The sequence below is a fragment of the Grampus griseus genome (genome assembly GCF_964374135.1).
Source record: "Grampus griseus genome assembly, chromosome: 16".
Lineage (NCBI taxonomy): Eukaryota > Metazoa > Chordata > Mammalia > Artiodactyla > Delphinidae > Grampus > Grampus griseus.
Genome location: NC_139010.1, coordinates 83,315,726 through 83,328,964, shown reverse-complemented (window position 1 = coordinate 83,328,964; position 13,239 = coordinate 83,315,726). Strand labels below are relative to the sequence as shown.

Sequence of the window (13,239 nt, the reverse complement as noted above, 5' to 3'; positions counted from 1 at the left end):
AGGGCACACTTGTAAAATATACTTCAAACAGCCTGAATTGTCTTCACATTAGAGCACTCCCAGGGAGATCAATCACTGCGCATCCCCACCCTGACCACTGGTGGTGGGAGACCTTAGTGGCACTTGCCACGCTAACATAGGTCATGTAAGGAACACAACACACCACAATAACTGTATAAAACTAATCTTATGCTTGAGATTCATCAAATCTGTTCTGGTAACAAACCAATACTTCTGTTGTCACAGAATCACGTTTACGAAAATATAAGAAATAGAGCCCAACTGCACACCGCACCATTACGCCCCTCTTATTGATTTCAAGGATAAACAGAATCAATCACTAATAATTACATCATAAGATGGGCCTCAAGGTCAATTGTATTCTTAGACTCTCAGTATGGAATTAAACAAACATAGCTATGCTGATAAACAAATAAATAAAACATAACTGAGAATACAAATCCACATTTCAAATGTTAACAGCACGATACAAAGCACAGAACACAACCTCACCCAGGACTCCAGCCTCTCCTGCCTGGACCACAACACCCCTCCCTGCCACTGCTGGGTCCCCCAAAGAGGATTCTAGGGCATGGTGGTGGCCACACGGTAAGGGCACAGAGGGTCAGAGCTCAGAAATGGCAAGATCCATTAGGTGAAAGTTTACAACTTGAGTTTTCTTTGCAACAATCCCCAAAATACCCACGTATCGGATACATTCTGCAGAGGTACAATACGAAACGCGACACATGGAGAACTGGTGACTTGGGCAGAAGTAAATGTGAACCTCCTGTCTTTATCATATCTCCCCATCAGTGGCCGCAGATGTAATGTAGGCCAATTTGGTGCACGTGTGGGCCAGCAAGCTTCCAGTGAGAAGTGTCTTGCTAAGTTCCCAACTCAAGAGAGACGTCCAAAAATCCTCAGAGACACCTTAGCATGAAAAGTAGCAAACTGCACAGTACTTAGAGTTCCTACTAGTGTCCAACAAATTACCCCATGCTGCTCCTTGATCCAGAAAGGAGTAGAGAATGAACTGACCAATATCAAGAGGGAAAAAAAAAAAAAAATCAACCAACAGAAGCTCCCAGGTGACAAGTGGAGGCTACAGGCTGGCTCCGTAACCCCTCCTCATGCTTAAGAGGCCCCGTCCGCCAGTGTTTACTCAGGCCCACATCTCCTCCCCTCCTCCCCATTTCCCTCAGGGCCTGGGGCCTCAACAGCTTTCCAGCACGTCCACCCAGTGCCAGGACAACACCAGGCCTGTCTATGGTGCCCTGGCCCTCTGGGTGTCTCTTGGCCCACCTGCCAAATCTCCTTTCTGCAACCTCTGAGGACCCTGGTAATAAGCCTTAGGTTTCTGTTCATTCTGTTTTCGTTTACTCCTATACACCTTTTGGGGTGCTAAGAGCTAAGCCTGAGAACAGTGCTGGGTGTTTTTGTTTGTTCTGTTTTTTTTTTTGCGGTACACGTGCCTCTCACTGTTGTGGCCTCTCCCGTTGCGGAGCACAGGCTCCGGACGCGCAGGCTCAGCGGCCATGGCTCACAGGACTAGCTGCTCCTCGGCACGTGGGATCTTCCCGGACCGGGGCACGAACCCGTGTCCCCTGCATCGGCAGGCGGACTCTCAATCACTGCGCCACCAGGGAAGCCCTCAGTGCTGTTTTTGAGCACTGTCTGATTACAGTTATCTTTATCTCCAAATTCCAACTTCATACATAAACCCCTCACGAGCTTTGTGCTTCTGAAATAACTTTAGTCTGCACCTCACCTTCTATTGGTCAGCTTGGGTTGCTATAACAGAATATCACACACCAAATGGCTTGAAGGACAGAAGTTAATTTTCTCACAGCTCTGGAGGCTGGCTAGTCCAAGACCAAGGTTCCAGCTGACTGCGTTTCTGGGGAGGCCTTTCTTCCTGGCTTGCAGGCAGCCACCTGCTTCCTCTGCCTTCACATACTAAAGATCTCTCCCTCCTTTTCTTATAAGGCCACCAACCCTAAGGTGGATTAGGGCCCCACCTTAAAACCTCATTTATGCTTAATTACCTTCTAAAGGCCCCATCTCCAAATACAGTCACATTGGGAGTTAGGCTTCAACATATGAATTTCAGGGGGCACGTTCAGTCCATAGCAACCTGCGTTCTGCAGCCTTTGCTGGGCCTTCCATCACGTGTGAGCCCCACACCAGGCCATGGAGAGTTTCCAATTCAGAAAGCCAGCATGAAGAGACAAAAACAATACAAGTAAAGCAGAAACCCGAGTGTAAGTGTGAGGAGACATTATGGGGGCTGAAGAGGCTCCCAAGAGGGCTGCAACAGGAGAAGGATTCAGAGACAGCTTGGGAGCACAGAGTGTCTATGTTTGGACTGAATCAGAGAAGGATCCCTAGGTGAGAGTAGGGGGTGCTCTGGGGCCTCTGAGAGCAAAGAGCTGATGCACAGGTATCTAGAGAAGGTGCCGGAACAAATGTGGAAGCCGTGGGGCTGAAAGTGGCGTCAACATGAGCCTCACAGGCTCATTTCATTCGGGACCTGCGTAGGAAAGAGGGGTCACCTTGGAGCACCTCTAGACCCCTGCCTGCAACAGGAGGAGGAAGGGGCACGCTCCTGTTTGTGTCTGCCTGACTGCTGAGCTCACAGCGCCCTTGCAGGTGGGGTAGGCACTCCTCAGGGACAGAGCAGGGAGACTATGTGGGGCGCACGAGGCAAAAGCAACCGAGATCGCTGAGGCTGGGGCCCGGCAGCTCCTCCATCAGCTGTGGAGGGATATGCGACGGGAAAGTTCTCACCGTCTAAACCCAGAGCCCACGTGGACTTTGTTCTGCACCCCAAGAGGCAGCCTCGAATCCGAGAGCTGAACAGAGCTGGCCTGGCCCCATGCAGAGACGGTACGCGCGCGGTCTCCAGCAGGTGACCCTCCAGACAAGGGAAGCTCCGGGCGGCCTGGAGGCAGTGGCCCGCCGTTCTGAGTCCTGCTGACCAAGCGCAGGGCAGTAGTGAGCACCCGACCATCACAACAGAGCAGGCACCCGCGCAGTCACGACACGGATTTCCAAGAAGTAGTTGGGAGTTGCCACGTGAACGCCAGGGCATGACTGAAGCACACGAAATAGCTGCTTCCAAGTCTGAAACCACTGGAAACACTTATTTCTGGACAATACAAAAGGGTATCTAACTAACCTTTCCCAGAATCCATCTTGCCTGGATCGTCATGATAGCGGCAAAGAGCGAAAGCACCTCAGGCCCAGTGAGGGTTTCCGAGCAAGAAACCTCAACATACAGAAGAGAACATCACTGAGGACATCAGAACCATAACCTCTGGAGGCTTTTCTGGCCTGACAAACAGTCCAGAGAATGCTACGAGGACAGCAACGGGGAACTCAGTCCAGAGGAAAATAACAGAGGCTCTGGGAAATGTTCTCATTACACTCACGGCAAAAATAAACAAATTAAAAAAAAATCTAAGAGAAAGTCTTTAAAGCCCATACTTTATTAGGGAAAAAAAGAAAAAGAAAACTAGTGATTGTGACTCAGGGCCCAAGTCCATCCAGCCAGTGGTGGGGCGACAGCGAGGATGTCATCCCCGACCCAGGACTGAGCGTGTCTGGGGGGACCCACCCCCCCAGCGTCAGCCCTGAAAGTCCTGCGTCCCAGTAAACTGCTGGTCACCCAGGACAGACAGAACGCACTGCTCTCTGGGAGCCTGTCCTCCTGGAGGGAGAAGGCGACCACAACGGTGGTCGATCGTGGCCAAGAGGGTGTTGAATTTTAGGAATATTTACTTAATGTTAGAACCGGCATTTTGGTTCTAAGTAACGGCTCCTGCAACAAATTTCGAAAGCCACTTGCCTGGCGCGGCCTCCCTCTGGTGACCCGCCCCACGGGCTGGCCTCCTTCCCACCAGCACCTGCGCCCAGGGCGGCCTGCAGACTGATGGTCCCACGTCGGTACGGGCCCGGCAGTCAGCAAGCAGCCGCCTCGACTGGCCACGCGTCTGACTCGACAGCGGAATCTGATGATAACACAGTGGTGACTGAAACAGATTCTCCTGCACAACAGAGAAGAGCACACATGGGCTTTTCGTGGAATAGCCGGCTAAATCCACCAACTTTTGGAAATACATCATTTCTGTGCCTCGCCCTTTATTCTAGGAACTTCCACTGGAGTGTGAAAAGCCTCACAGGGAAGGGTCGCCGCCCACTCCTGGGACGCCCGCTCGGGACCACAGGTTCTCCTCCAGTTCCCTGCGCCCCAGCACCGTCCCTGCTGTCGTGGTGAAGCCAGGCAACAAGCACGGCACATGGACACTTCGGGGCGAGTCGGGCAGTGGGCACTGTCCCCCGCCCCCCTCGCCCTCGCCCACCGGGACCACTGGGGACCACCGGGGACCACCAGGGACCACCAGGGCCTCCCTCCCCAGCCGCCGCCTCTTGTCCCTCAAGGCGGGTGAGCCATTGCTCGGCCAGCCCAGCGTTTCGAGGTGTGCATCTGAGAAGCAGCACACGCTTTATTGGTAACGTTCGTTGTGATGTGCCTGTACACCCAAAACTTGACAGTTTTCCCGTAAAGATCCTGAGACTACCTGCAGGAAGGCGCAGGTAACCCCGCGGGGCGCGGGCTGGGGCTGCGGAGGCCTGTTCCTGAGCCTCCCGCCTCCCGCTGCCACTCCTGCCTGAATGAAGCGGCACAACAAGCCAGTCTCCCCGCTTCGGAACCCAAATGCCAGGCCCGGCAGAGAGGGGTGACTCCCGCTCAAGCCAGGGTCTCCCCACAAGCCCTCCCGGAGGACTGCTTTTACGGGAATTAAAAGCCCACAGACCAGGGCTTCCCTGGTGGCGCAGTGGTTGAGAGTCCGCCTGCCGATGCAGGGGACACGGGTTCGTGCCCCGGTCCGGGAGGATCTCAACATGCCGCGGAGCGGCTGGGCCCGTGAGCCATGGCCGCTGAGCCTGCGCGTCCGGAGCCTGTGCTCCGCAATGGGAGAGGCCGCAACAGTCAGAGGCCCGCGTAACGCAAAAAAAAAAAAAAAAAAAAAAAAGCCCGCAGACCAGACACTGGCTCCTTTCTCATTCACAGAGGAGTCCCTAACTCAGGCCTCTCCCAGAACTGCCTGCTCCCACCCTCACCCCCATGCTCCCCACCGGAAAGCCCCCGGACGGCCCGCAGCCCCACGTGACAGCACCTCCCCAGGTGTGACTGCTCACGCCAGGCTGCCTGCTGCCACCTCCCCCTCCTCCCCCTCCTCCTTCCTCCCCCTCGCCCAGCCCCGTGCAGGTCAGCCCAGGCAGCGTGCACCGGAAGCGCTGCCGGCCCGCCGTCCTGCACCCACCGAGAGCCCCAGCGCAGCACTCGAGGTTTGCAGGCTTCCTGTCTGGACCCTCACACATCCCAATGCCCCACCGGAGCCGCTGACAGGTCCCCAGCCGCATCCTGGCGTCCAGACTCCCACTGCTCAGGTCCCCTGGGGAAGCCTTACCACCTCCGCACAGGTGCTCCGCCCAGCCTTCCCACCGCGACAGGAGCAGGTGGCAGGGACCCGGCGAGGGCTGTGCCTCGGGTCCTAAAACAGAGCCCAGCACGCGGACGCCCCTCCTCCGGTATCCGCACCACCAGCCTGCCGCCCCCGGCGAGGCACGGGGCGTCCCTGGCCGCCTGCACGAAGGGCCACCACACACGGGACAGCCTCGCCGGCACCGTACCCCTTGCGCTCGGCCCTCCCCTGGGGCAGGCTGCACACCAGGAGGGGGCGGGGCCCCTTCAGCCAGGGACAGGGTTGGGTGCGCTGCTTTTCCCGCAATGCAGAGGACCATGCTCGCCCACACTGGTGTCCAGAAAGCATAACCGAACATACAGGTAATGCATTTCTTTACGCCACTTCTCGTCCCCAAAGGACTTCTGACAGTGTCCCTGCTTCCCCACCAAAGGTGGCACGCATGGTGCGTGGGGAAAGCCGGCGCTAGTGACAAATAAACCCGGGCTGAAAACTCCTACCCCAGTGGTTTGTGCAGGTCGCTCACTCCCAGGCAGCCTCCTCACATGCAAACAAAGACCCTGAGTGTCCCCCTCAGCAGGCGACCTCGAGAATTCCCTAGGACAGACTGGGTAAAGCCTCCAGCAAGGCCTTCAATAAATGTTAGTATCAGCAGTATCATTACTGCACTGACCAGAACCTCCTGGAATGTAACTCTACCAGGCTGAACCTGAGTGATATGAGGGTAAAAGAGACCCCGAAATAAGGCCCATTTCCACATACACACAAAAATTATTTCAGATCTTCTAATTCTGACAAAGCTCACCTACTGGACCACATTACCCCTCACTACTGCGACTCCCTCTCACACAGGAAAACACTGTCATATGCTGGTGTCGCTGCTGGTTCCTGGCCACTGCCATAGTGTCGGGTCCTCCAGGAAGTTCTTTCAATTTAACCGACGATTAATGTCAGGCCTCCCAGAGACAAGTGACTCGGGACTGGGAACACATACGTGCTAAGCCTACGTGCCCGCTCTAGGCCCACCCAGCACAAGCTGGCCATCAGCATGGCACACCTGGACACAGAACTCTGCCACCCGAGCGGGAAGCTCCTTGAGACCAGCCACTTCAGTGGCTCCCAAATCATCCATTGTAAAAAACTAGAAACAGGCAGCTGGGCAAAGCACCTCCTTAGAGACAAAAGGCATTTCAGAGACCTGGCAAGTCAGCCCTAGGCTTCATGATGCTCCAGGCGAAACGAAGGTCTGCGCCACATGGAATCACAGTCACGGGAGGTGGAGCCCAACTGAGACCCCGTCCCTAGTCTTGCCTCCACCAGAAACAGTTTTGTGACTGAGTTAACAAATGTCAACTATTATTATTATTATTCAGGGCTCACCATGGGGGGGCCCGGGTCGATTCCCCAAATGGGATTCTCTCCCAGTAGCTCACAATAGCCCTGTGAACAGCAATGCTGTTTTCCTGATTTTTGGAGAAACGAAGGCTCGGTAAAGGTTAAGTGACTTCACTTGAGATCACAGATAGTAATTAAGGAGCCAGGTCCAAACTGAGTCCGTCTTGTTCCCAGAGGCTGGAACCTTAACCCTGCGTATACCACCCCAAATGAGGGCGTGGATAGTGTTAAATCTGTAAAACTAGGATGCTGATTGGATGGGGTGGGGTATAGGGACAAGGATGCTGGCTGGATGAGGGGAAAACAAGGATGCTAGCTGGACTGAAGAGAAACAAGGATACTGACTGTACTGGAGGGAAAACAAGGATCCTGGTCAGTTCCTCACCCTTTTTCCAGTTAGTCTCATCCTTCTATGAGACTATGGTTCCAAATTAAAATTTCTATCTAGGCAGTGCTTCATACTTCACAAAATAGTCATCTATTACCTTCTGTGCTTACGCTTATCCAGATAGAGTAAGTGTGATCACTGCCATCCCACAGCTGAGGAGGCAGCTAGGGGTTTACAGCTGCCCAAAGCACCCAGCTAGTAAACGGCATCACCAGAATCCCTCCCACAACGGGCACCTCATAAATAGAAACTCAGTTCAGCTTCCCCAAAATGTATTTGGTTGCATATATGAGAGTTAACCCTTACCTGACACCGTGAAAATGCTTCTACCCAGAGAGAGAAAAAGCAAGACCAGCCATTCAAAGGGAAAGATGGGCGTGAAATATAACATGGCTGTCCATGCTTAACGTTTGTTTGTAAAACTAACGCCAAAGTTTTGGTAACATCTGCACGTTCTGTCATAACCACAAGACCGAAAACTATAACGCGGGGATAACATGTCGGGTTTGCAACTCGAAGAGATTCACGTGTCTCTGAGGAGTTACAAAACCATACACAGATCCATAAGCACAGGCGCCTTAGAACAACAACACCGGCTGAGGACGGACCCACGTGGAACGGGAACTCGGAGCTTGTGTGGATTGGAGAGCTCTCCTCAGGCAACCCTAAGCCTGCCCTGGAGATGCTCAAACATTACGGTCCCCTGGAGCGCTTGCAAAGACACAAGTCCCCAGATTCTGACCCAGTAGGTCTGGCAAGTGGCGCTATAATCTTCCTTTTAACCAGCACACTCAGTAATTCTGACACCAGCAGGGTTCAGACCACCTTCTGAGAAACTGTTCTGCTATAGCTCGCGAGTATCCCACTTCAAGGAGAGCAACGGGGCCCGCGTTTCCGTGGTGGCTCTTATAACACCGACAAGTGGGCCAGATCTGAAGGGGACACCCTCGGCCCCTACTTTTAGTCCTTTTTTGGGGGGTAAAAACAAATGAGAAATACCTACCAGTTATTTATTAAAGTTCAACATTAAAATGTCCCATCCCATATTTTGCCCTGAGATTCAATTCACTCTCTCCATCCATCCAGAAACCTCTGAGCATCCAGGGCTGGAATTGCCCAATCTGTCAATAAAGTGAGAGTTTTCTAAACTATCATCCACATGACTCAATTTGTCAGTAAAAACTGCCACCAGCGCTGCGCTTGCAGAAAACTGTCCATAAATGCATTACTGCAGCTGGCAGATCGATGTCTATAATAAAAACAAACAGATTTGACAAGTGCCGGCTTTTACGAGTCCCGCCATTGGTGGACCGCACGTTCAGTCTCACCCGCAGGCTTCTGGGAATGGGCAACAGACCTCGGGTTAGATACTCTGCTGACTTCACAAGTGTTACAGGTAGGAAATTATTCTAACGAGAAAATTTTCCAAGGAAGAGGGTGAACGCACTAGGCGTTTATAGCTCACACAATTCCTTTCACAGTTACACACACACACACAGGACAAGTTGAACAACCCCAAGAAAAGGTTTCTGTCGAATTTTTAACTGGTTTTTATCACAGCTGCATCACAGGCCAAATGAGTTGACTCCAGGTTGGGGGAGGGGGAGGGGACCAGGGGACACGAGGCCTGGAGACCCCCACTCCTCTGCTAAGCCCCCAGTCGAACTGAAAACCACCTGTGGTATCAGAAACAAGTGTCAGCATTTAGCACGTGGCCAAGGATGCCACTGCCGTGTCAGCGGCCCCGGGGCAGCCTGTTTATTTAGTTGTTTAGCTGGAGCAGACCTCAGGAGGATGGCGGCCACAGCCGGGCTTAACTGCCAGGGATTTCGAGCACTTTGGCAAGACACTGTCTGTGACCAATTTACACGGAAGCCACGTCTGCCAAAACCACGTTGATTCCTTCGAAGTTTACAAAAGGTCACAAAAATGACTTATTCCTCTTCTTAGGCAATTCATTTTAACAGTGATATAAAGGAGTAGGTCATTCACTGTACCCCATATACTCTTTTTTTTTTTAATTAATTTATTTATTTATTTTTGGCTGTGTCGGGCCTTTGTTGCGGTGCACGGGTTTTCTCACTGTCACGGCTTCTCTTGTTGCGGAGCACAGGCTCCAGGTGCGCAGGCTTCAGTAGCTGTGGCACGTGAGCTCAGTAGCTGTGGCTCACGGGCTCTAGAGCGCAGGCTCAGTAGTTGTGGCGCACGGGCTTAGTTGCTCCGCGGCATGTGGGATCTTCCCGGGCCAGGGCTCAAACACGTGTCCCTTGCATTGGCAGGCAGATTCTTAACCACTGCGACACCAGGGAAGCCACCATATATTCTTTACATGGTTTCCCCAAGCCCTGCGGCCCTCCTTGATAAGCTCTTTATTACTGTTAATTTTTTAAAGAAAATTTAAAAGAAAACTAGACTATTTCTTCCCACTGACCAGCAGATAATGCAGCAGTTACCCAAATGCCACAGAACACACATCTCGCAGTATTTTGCCTCTAACAGTGGATGTCCAACTTTCATCTACCTATGCCCAAGAAAGGCCTCCAGAGCTAACGGGATGGGAAAACTGAGGTCAGCCAAGGGGAGACAAGCCATCCTGCACAGTCAAACCTCCCTCCCCCTCCCAGATAAACCACACACACTTTCAAACCAAGAATGGGCAATGGATTGGTTCATTTATGAAAAGGCCACTCTCACCCAATGGTATTATATTATAGTTTATACGTCTTTGATGTTTAAATCTTCAGGTTTCCTTTAAATAATATTCTGTGATAAGACCCCAACCTCTTTCAGAAACTACCAGAAACTACCCAGGAAACAGAGGGTCTGGGAGGACTGTGACAGGAGCCAAAGGAGCTCAGGGCCTTTCAGGGACCAGGAGCCTCAGAGACGACACAGGATGTCAAAAACCTCAAGGAAAGTGGGTCTAGAAGAGGAACTTCACCCTTGGGCCATGGAGAGAGGTGGGGTCAGAGCCAAGTGTGAAAACAAACCTGGCAACAATGTTAACAGATGACTATGGGAAAAGAGAATTCAGAAAGCACTGTTCTGCTTCCTTCTTTTCCTACCAAGGAGAATATACTACAAAACTGAAAAGGGCATTGATGCCCAAAAAGGGGGAGTTGAAATACAAGAGTCTTGGTTTGAATCACTGGCTTCTAAATGTCTGTCCTCTGCAAAATAAGAATAAAGGCAATCTAGCAAGTTTATTTTATTAAAAATAATAAGAAGAGTAAACTGTTTGGGGTTCCTGAGAAAGCAAGAGAAGAGGCCTGGAGGAGAAAGTCCACAGGAACGCCAGGGAAGTCGCGTTCCTCCTCAGGCCCTCCTTCCGCCTCCTTCCCTGAAGGAAGGATGGATGGTCCCTGAGTGAGACATCTGTAAGGGAAACCATGGAAGAGCAGGTCTGAGTGGAAGATAAGGCCCAGGTGAGGCTCGACTGATAACCCAAGCAAGACCAAAACAGAGGAAAAGAGGTTTAAGAACCGCCGCAGCTGAACACGAGCAAGATGTTAACCACCGTGTCCACACCTGGGGCTTTATTTCTTTAAACCTTGCTCTCCAACAGTGAGGCCTTTTTAAAGCAGCATCTAATGACATTAGTTAAATCTACTTTGTATAATACAGATTTATTTTAATGAAAAGAATATTCACCTAGAAAAGTACCTTAGTGTAGTTCTGCCCTTGAGGCCTGGTTCACCCAGCCCCAGACTGTAACAGACACCACTCTCCCACTCAAATCCTAACTCAAAACAAGAACCCAAGCAGAAATGAAACGCCTGCCAGCGCAAGGCCAGCTCTCCTTTGCAACTTGCAGGCTCTGGACCTGAGCAAGGGCGCACCTGGCGTGAACTGTCTCATGGGACAAGGTCCGAGTTAACTCGATATTAACCACCAGCTGGGGGTGGGGGATGGAATGGAAAGGGCGGCCCTGACATCATTTTCTTAAAGTTGTTTACCCCCATGGCGGGCTAAGCTTCCTTGTGTCCTTTTCACCTGAGTGTTTTCTCCACCGGGGACTCATGAAAGCAACACCACCCCGCACCCCATCAGGTCTCGGGCTGGGGAGATGTAGAGGAGGGCCTGGCTTAGCTACTTTAAGGGCTCATGGTTAACTGGCCGGTCTAATCCTTAGCTTTTCGTGTTCTACAGCTTCGTGTTCTGCTGCTAACAGCTGCGGTGACCCCTATCCGGACAAATCAGTCCCCCCCTGCTTGATGACCATCCACTCAACCAAGCAAAAGCTGTGCTCACAGATACAAAATGTGCTTCCAGAACAAGGTCAGCTACTGAGCTGAGGCACAGAGAACAAACACCATTCTGAGATTCAGGAAACGATGAGCCCAGGGAGTGAGGAATACCGCTTAGAACTGCTCTACAGCGTTATCACCGACTTGGGAATTACGGCGCCCAGGGTAAGCGGCTCTCACACTCCCCTTGTTTACGTGTTGCTGTTTACGAAGGCGATTAGGGCGTAATGTATACCAACATGATGAGGACGCCAGAACGCGGCCCTTGTCTCACCCTGTCTCAAGCATGAGGCCATGGGGGGTTCTGCACAAGGGGTCTGCTAAGGGCCTGCTGCTAGGCAGGCCCGGACTACGGGCTTCTGGAAGCTTCCTGGAAACAGAAGGCAGAGGAGCGGCCCCCTTGGCGCTGGTCAGCAGTGCAGGGCAGGAGGGCGTCGAAGGTGTTGACCAACTAGAGGTTCGGCGGAAGCGGCCACAACTCCCAGGCCAGGCCAGGCCACTGTCATCCAACTTGGCCAAGGAACCCACAGGCTGGGAGAAGGCTGGCTACACCTGGGCATACCTGGTCACACTTGAGACCCACAAGGGTCAGCTGGGGGGATGGTCAGAGCGGGCCCCACCACGATGGCAAGGTGGGGTGGGGAGCGCTCAGAAGACCACTGGGGGCTGGACTGCCCCAAGGGCTCCAGACGCCTGCTCTCCCCAGGGAGAGCCCCGAACTTTGGCGGGAGAAAGGCAACCCAGACACTCACCGCGCTGCCCAAATCGCCGACCGAGTGGAGCTGCAAGCGCAGGGACGCGCAGAGCTGAGTAAGCGCGTGAAGCCCGGGCAAGTCCGTGGCGCGGGGGCGGGGCCGAGGTTTGTGGGCGGGGCCTGACGTACGGCTCCCGGGGCCCACACGCACCGGGACGTGGCGGAAGCGCGGCCGGGAGGCGCAGAGGCGGGGCCGAGCCGAGGTTCGGGGGCGGGGCCCAGAGTGGGAAGGGACCTGGATGTGAGGGCCGCGGGGCCAGACGCGCGGGGGCGGGGCCTAGGCTAGTGGGGCGGGGCCGAGGATGGGCACCGCCTCCCCGCCGGCGCACGCTCGCCCAGGTCGGAGCATGCCCAGTGCGGCGGCGCCTGGGTCCACCCCGGTCTGCGCAGGTTCGCTGGACGTGTGGCGCTGCCTGGCGCGTCTTTTGCAGGACCCTGGCCCGACCCGGCCCGGCCCTCTCCGGCCTCGGCGCCAGGGCCCTGCGTTCCTTTGCAAGCCCTTCCTACCCGCACGAGCTGGGCCGCGCCCTTCCCGCCCCCTCTGTTTACCAACTGTCAGCACCGTAGCACTTGGCGAGCGCCCTCTGCCCTGTAGCAGGGCAGGTGTGGAGGCGAGGGCGGGTCTGGAGGCTCGGCGTCTGGTGCACCCAGTAACCTAGTTGCTGGTTCCCGCCTGCTACTCTCCCTGCGGCCGCTTCCGGAGGGCAGAGACCACGCAGAGCTCAGCAGGACAACATCTGGACTCTATACACAGTAGAGGGTCTTGGGGTTAGCCTCTAGTGTTTGTGACGGGTCTTTCGCCATCCATGGCCTCTCAGATGCTGCCTGATCACCAAGACCTAGACTCGCCCAGTCTCAGTGGCTGTTCAGTGAGCACACGTGTGCCTGGCACTGCTTGGTGTTGTGTGGACATTATTATGGGTTGAATTATGTCCCACAAAAGAGATACGCTGATATCCTAGC

At 53.7% G+C, this 13,239-nt stretch overlaps 1 protein-coding gene across 1 annotated transcript in view; it reads right to left on the bottom strand.

Moving 5' to 3' along the window:
• Positions 1-12,327, bottom strand: part of MGMT (O-6-methylguanine-DNA methyltransferase) — a 284,359-nt gene extending 272,032 nt beyond the window's left edge. The window contains exon 1 of the mRNA XM_082673838.1: positions 12,275-12,327. The gene's annotated coding sequence lies outside the window, so the exon portion shown is untranslated. The remainder of the gene's footprint in view (positions 1-12,274) is intronic.
• Between the last annotated feature and the right edge of the window lie 912 nt (positions 12,328-13,239).